Here is a 7,496-nt window from a genome sequence, read left to right as displayed (position 1 = left end):
TAAGACATTTTTTGATTTGATGCTGCAGTTCAGGCCTCGTCGACTCCACAGCGCCCCCTAGGTAAAAACTGCAATGGTCCCTTTGGAAAACGTACAAAATTTTCCACACTCGTAAAAGTTTAGCAACATTTAGTAATTCGTTGGTCATTTGTTTTGGGTGTGGCCAGTGGACTCTATAGCGCCCCCTAACATTTCCAAATTTATTTATCGCTGTGGTTGCCACAGATTTCGTCTGATATTCACGAATTTTGGTAGAGACGTTGTCCTCAACATGACAAAAACATTTCCTATTAACTTTCATTAGCTCCGCCCAACAGGAAGTCAGCTATTTTGGATTGTTTAAAAAGGGCATGCTGTGGATTTTGAAAGACTTCTCCTTGGAGATTTATGTAAGTGGCACCAAACTTCAGTAAAGTCATGCCAAGACACTGTGGGCCCTGTTTTAACAATCTGAAACGCAAGTATCAAGCGCGAAACACAAGTAACTTTGTGGGCGGATCTAAAATGTGTTGGTCTGAAGTCGCTTCATTACTCATAGGTGTGGTTTGGGCGTAACGTGAAATAAACCAATCAGAGCGTCATCTCACATTCCCTTTAAGAGCAGGCGCGCTTGTTCCATGGCGGATTGCTATTATAACGGCGGAATGTCTTGCCACTATTGGTCAAACAGGTTTGATCCGTCATTACTACAATTAGCCTGAATAATTTGGGTAAATGTGTAAGCTAGATTTATGCCTATTTTTTCACATCTTCATGGACACCACAATGATTTCCCTCATGTGGAATATTTTTCCTTGTAATTATGTATGCAAAGTGTATGCGCGTTGTGCACACGCTACATTATGGCCAAGTATGCGCCCTTAAAATAGCAATAAATAACACACCACTGACTTTAGACTAGGTTTTTCTGTGTGTGTGTGTGTGTGTGTGTGTGTGTGTGTGTGTGTGTGTGTGTGTGTGTGTGTGTGTGTGGTCAAATCACAGAAAAAGGTTAAATCAAGTTTATTCGTTTATCCATGCAGTTCAGCTCAGTTTTCTGTCGCTCTGTGAACATGCGTTATATATCTGATTCGTGTGTTTATGTCAGTGTTATAATTAGGGCTCCATATCGGAACAACAAAATAGCAGGTAGGTAATTTTGTTAGTAACTTAATCACAGATTTTCTTTTTTCCCAGTTTAAGGAATGCTTGCTCACTTTCTTGAAAAATATGCATGTATTTATCCCTTGCAACAGTGATAACCTTATGAAAGTCATGACTTCTACATACATCTCGATTTTGACATTTTCTTCAGGAAATATCACGGATTCTTGCTATTGCAAAACCAAAGACCCTTAAAGGCAAGTCCGTTCGATTGCTGGTCATCTTAGGAACATCCCCGGCAGATACTTCAAATTCTAAGTCAAAATTGCTTCATTGGCATGACTATAATAATACAATAATGCCAAAGCTTGGAATACATGGAAGTATAATAATAACCTAGATATTTTTATGTAGGTAATGTTAGCACACAAGTACAGCTTTAATCTACTCGAATCAGGAAAATATGAAACTCTCCAAAGTAGTCTCTATCTGTTAAGACTTTAGTGCTTTACAAGAAGATCAGAAGAACACCAGAAAGTAATGTCCCTCAACTAGAGATGCACCGATATGAACATTTTGTCCGATAACTGATAATTCTTTATATATTGAAAGCCAATAACCGATATTTTGGCCAAAAAAATCTTATATAATTTTTGAGAGCCTGATTACAAAAACAATTCTTTACAAAAATAATCCATTGTTCATCAGCTTTAATATATCAGATCAATTTTTGTTATCGGGCCGATAACGCTAACATTAAAAATGAACATATATCGGCCGATACTGATATCTATCCTGCATCTCTACCCTCAACAGAAGATCAACCAAAATCCAGGACCTTAAAGGTGCAGTGTGTGATTTTTAGTGGCATCTAGTGGTGAGGTTGTGAATTGCACCCAACAGAAGTTACGGTGGCCGACAGGAAGTGATGTCGTCGTCTGAGACAGCAGAGAGTCGCCAGTTAAACAAAACTTTACAAAGTTTTTTGAAGAAAAAAACAAATTTACAAATTTTCTTTACAAAGATAAATGAAGAAATTAGGTTTACTTGATTATTCAGTAAAACGACGTTATTGCGAATATTATTGTTACTTGTTCATCATTGTGTCAGTGTTTTATTCGCTGACTTTAGCTCGCTTCTTTGCACGAAGAACAACATAGTGACGAAACGCGTTTGTCCTTTTATGGCCACTGTAGAAACATGTGGATTTAAGCGGACCCGCGGTGTGTGTAGAGAGAAACGCCTCATTCTAAGCTAATAAACACATAACGGTTCATTATGTAAGGTCTTTATACACCACTGACAACATAGTTTTGAATATGATATTGCATTTCTGTCAACAGATCCTCTTAAATATTACACAATGCACCTTTAAGAAACACTGTATTCTGATCTTTGCACATGAATAAGTTGTAAATCTCAACAAATGATCTATCATGAAGTCAATTGGAAATGCAGGATCATTTGCATAATGATTATTGCTCAGAGGAAATTGGGCAACTGTTTCTGCACTGTTACTCTGATGTTGTTGTTTTCTGCATGACAGTTTTTTCATAAATGTGGTCATAATTTCCAAAATCTCCAAGTCTCATGAAATCCAAAAGTCTCCCTACTATCACACTGATAGATTCCTGAAACTTCAGCAATCAGTTTGTGGATCAGTAGATGCCATTGAATGATATGTGGTTGTAAAGTGCAGACATTTCTGTGTCACAACTCATAACCTTGACCTTATTCGTATCGTTTGAGTGATTTGTGAGAACATTCACAACCCAAAGGAGAAATGGGAGATTTTTGTGAGATTATTTTTGTTTGAATGTGGATTTTTTTAATCAAGCTCTGAATTTGTAACTACGTTTCCAAAAGGCGTCATACAATTCACACCAAACTTTCTCAACATGACACAATATTAAAGATACTAAATTGCGAACAGGTATTAAATATCTTGAACGGTGTTGCCATGACGAGGGATTAAAGTAATGGCAAAATATCGAAATATAGCGGGAAAGCCTTTCAAATATTCTATTAACGCATGCCTTTTTTCGAACACAACAAAACTGTTTCGAATGCGCATGCGTCGCGTCTGAACGCGTTGTTGTCTTTGGAGCTCCATCGATTGATTTATAATTCTTGATTTCTCTTTAAACTCACTTACAACGAACATTTTCTACTTTTCCTCACCTCATAGTTACAACGCGGACTGTTGAGCAGACGCGTCTCAAGCCTAGTGATCCAACGCTGGATACTCTTATAGGTTACGTCCGTGGATCACGGCTGAACGCGTCTTCTCCGCATTCATTTACAAACAAACATTTTTTCGCCTATCGTGCGTCTACTCTACACCCGTACCACTAAAAAGACGGATTATATCCAAGACGTAAGCCATAAATTAGTATTAATATTGATAGCATCACTGGTAGCATCGTTGCTAACTTAACGTACTGTCCATCTGTTAAATTGGTGAATATATCAGATGTAAGTAGTCTACCTTTTGGTGCAGGTGAGGACACATTTGAGCTGCACGCGGTGCAGTCCGAGCTGGAAGCTGTTGAGAAACAGATCCACGACCTTTTAGTGAGACAAGCCGAGCTGATAGACCGGCGTTTGGCTCTTGAAACATCACGCGCCGATGCACACAAATCAGAGATTAACGTTACTAACCCGCTGACTCCGACCTCGTCTACTCCGTGCGTTTCTCAGCATCGGTCCCGCGCGCCGAGGTCGCGATCAGCCATGGTCTCGTTCACTCTGGCTCCAACACGCCACCACGAAGCCTGGATGGTTCCGCAGCGGAAGACGCGAGTCAGGTCTAGACCAAGAAAACTGTCTCCGACCCTCCCGGTTTTCGAGATATCCACACAAAACCGCTTCTCCCCTCTTCGCGAAACAGAACGCGATGCAGTGATCATCGGCGATTCCATCGTTCGACACGTACACGCTACGTTAAATAAAAGTAAGGTGCATAGTCACTGCTTTCCTGGTGCTCGTGTTTCTGAAATCGCCGCTCGCGTTCCCGAGATTCTGAACGAGCGCGTCGGAACTGTGGTTCTGCACGCGGGAGTGAACGACATCAGGCTGCGCCAGACGGAAGTTCTGAAGAAAGACTTCAGGAATCTGATCGATACGGTACGCAGCACATCGCCTGATATAACGATCATTGTGTCAGGACCGCTTCCCACGTACCGACTAGGACATGACAAGTTTAGTAGATTATTCGCGCTAAATGAATGGTTAATGTCATGGTGCAATGAGCAGAAACTGCTCTTTGTAAATAATTGGAATCTGTTTTGGGAGCGTCCTAGGCTTTACCGTGCTGATGGCTTACACCCAAGCAGATTCGGATCGGATCTTCTGTCAGATAACATCTCCAAAATGTTAAATACATTTTGACTAGTAACCAAAAGTCCAAATCATAGTCTCTGCTGCACCAATTTAACTGATATAAATAGTGTTGAACATTGCATAGAAACTGTGTCTATTCCTCGTTTAGTGAGATCAAATAATAAATCTACTGCAGGATCTAGAAAAAATCTAATTGTTATTAAACCAGAGAATGTTGCTATTAGTAATCAAAAACAATTTCTAAAGCTAGGTCTTCTAAACATTAGATCACTCACACCTAAGGCAGTTATTGTAAATGAAATAGTCACAGATAATAGCTTCGATGTACTTTGCCTTACTGAAACCTGGCTTAAACCAAATGATTATTTCGGTCTAAATGAGTCTACTCCATCAGGATACTCCTATAAGCACGAACCCCGTCTGATTGGTCGTGGCGGCGGTGTTGCAACAATCTATAGAGATATTCTCAATGTTACTCAGAAAACGGGCTATAAGTTTATTTCGTTTGAAGTACTTGTACTAAATGTTACGCTCTTAGATGTTAGAAAAACATCCCTATTATCTCTAGCCTTGGCTACCTTATATAGACCGCCTGGGACTTACGCTGATTTCCTAAAAGAGTTTGCAGATTTTCTCTCAGACCTATTAGTTAATTTCGATAAAGCATTAATTGTTGGAGACTTTAATATCCACATAGATAATTCAAATGATGCACTAGGGGCTGCGTTTACAGATTTATTAAACTCCTTTGGGGTCAAGCAAAACGTTACCGGACCAACTCATCGTCTAAATCATACACTCGATTTAATTATATCACATGGAACCGATCCAACCGATATAGATATCATTCCACAAAGTGACGATGTCACTGACCATTACATGGTAACTTGCATATTACGTACCCCTGTAATATATCATGCTGCGCCGCGTTATCGATTAGGCAGAACAATCCTTCCATCCACCATAGATAATTTTTCAAATAGCTTATCTGATCTGTCTCAGCTGCTGCCTGAACCCAAACAAACAGATGAACTTGAGGAATTAACTAGCATTATGAGCACCATTCTCTCTGGAAAATTGGATATTGTTGCACCCATTAGACTAAAAAAGGTCAGAGAGAAAAGTAAAGCACCATGGTACAACAATACTACGCATGTTCTAAAGAGAGAAACCCGTAATTTAGAGCGTAAATGGAAAAAAACTAACTTAGAGGTCTTTAGAATCGCGTGGAAAGACAGTATGTCACGTTATAAAAAGGCCCTAAAAGAGGCCAGGGTTGAGTATCTCCGCAAACTAATAGAAAACAACCATAACAATCCTAGGTTCTTATTTAACACCGTGGCTAGACTAACAAATAAACAGATGTCTCCTGAACAAAATATTCTGTTACAGTTTAGTAGTAATGATTTCATGAAGTTCTTCACTGAGAAAATAGAAAACATCAGAACCACAATTGTAAACGTTCAATCCTCAATCACGCCTTATAACTCAGCCTCAACTATCACCCCGCAAGAACAATTACAGTGCTTTACAACTATAGAACAAAAAGAGTTAAATAAACTTATCACTTCATCTAAAACAACAACATGTTTACTAGATCCTATACCAACTAAACTATTGAAAGAAGTGTTACCTGTAGTGGAAGAGCCTCTCCTCAATATTATTAACTCGTCTTTATCATTAGGTTATGTTCCAAGAACATTTAAACTGGCAGTTATAAAACCTCTCATTAAGAAACCACAATTAGATCCACATAATCTAGCAAATTATAGACCCATTTCAAATCTACCTTTTATGTCTAAAATACTAGAAAAAGTTGTGTCCACTCAACTGGGCTCTTTCTTGCAAGAAAATGACATCTATGAAAAGTTTCCGTCTGGATTCAGGCCGCATCATAGCACTGAAACTGCGCTCGTTAAAATCACAAATGATTTACTCTTAGCTTCTGACCAAGGCTGTATCTCAATATTAGTTTTACTTGATCTTAGTGCTGCGTTCGATACTATAGATCATACAATACTCTTAGATCGACTACAAAATTATACTGGTGTTCAAGGACAAGCATTAAGCTGGTTTAGATCGTATTTATCTGACCGCTACCATTTTGTTTATTTAAATGGAGAAAAATCTATCATAACTCCAGTAAACTATGGAGTGCCGCAGGGATCTGTGTTGGGCCCTCTATTATTCTCAATATATATGCTGCCACTTGGAAATATTATAAGGAAACATGGAATTAGTTTCCATTGTTATGCTGATGACACTCAAATATATATTTCATCACGGCCAGATGAAAACGCTAAATTATCCAAATTGACAGAGTGTGTTAAAGATATAAAAGATTGGATGACGCGCAATTTTCTTTTATTAAATCCAGACAAGACAGAGGTAATACTTATCGGTTCAAAAAAACCCCCACAAAATCTCTCACAATACAACTTTAACATCGTAGGATGTCCTGTTACTTCATCCTCTACAGTAAAAGACCTGGGTGTTATACTTGACTGCAACCTGTCTTTTGAAAATCATATTTCATATGTTACAAGAACAGCCTTTTTCCACCTTAGAAACATTGCTAAGCTACGTAATATGCTATCAGTTTCTGACGCAGAAAAGTTAGTTCATGCATTCATGACCTCGAGACTAGATTACTGTAATGCTTTATTAGCTGGTTGTCCTGCATCCTCAATAAACAAGCTACAGTTAGTCCAAAATGCCGCCGCTAGAGTTCTTACTAGATCAAGAAAATATGATCATATAACACCAATTTTATCATCACTACATTGGTTACCTATAAAGTCCCGTATTAATTACAAGGTATTGCTACTGACTTATAAAGCCCTAAACGGCTTAGCTCCAGTCTATTTAACCGATCTTCTATCGCCCTATAATCCATCGCGCTCTTTAAGATCACTAAATTCGAGGCTTTTGGTCATTCCTAGGATATCCAGATCCACCAAAGGAGGGAGAGCATTTTCACATTTAGCTCCAAAACTCTGGAATAGTCTTCCGGATACTGTTCGTTGCTCAGACTCGCTCTCCCAGTTTAAAACTAGATTAAAGACGCATCT

General features: G+C 38.8%; 1 protein-coding gene across 1 annotated transcript in view; it reads right to left on the bottom strand.

Moving 5' to 3' along the window:
* dut (deoxyuridine triphosphatase) overlaps positions 1-4,128 on the bottom strand; it is a 34,554-nt gene extending 30,426 nt beyond the window's left edge. Inside the window, exon 1 of the mRNA XM_079873848.1 lies at positions 4,125-4,128. The gene's annotated coding sequence lies outside the window, so the exon portion shown is untranslated. The remainder of the gene's footprint in view (positions 1-4,124) is intronic.
* Between the last annotated feature and the right edge of the window lie 3,368 nt (positions 4,129-7,496).

This window comes from Squalius cephalus, assembly GCF_949319135.1.
Source record: "Squalius cephalus genome assembly, chromosome: 6".
NCBI lineage: Eukaryota > Metazoa > Chordata > Actinopteri > Cypriniformes > Leuciscidae > Squalius > Squalius cephalus.
Note: the sequence above shows the minus strand (reverse complement) of the source record. Positions and strands in the feature narration are given on the sequence as shown.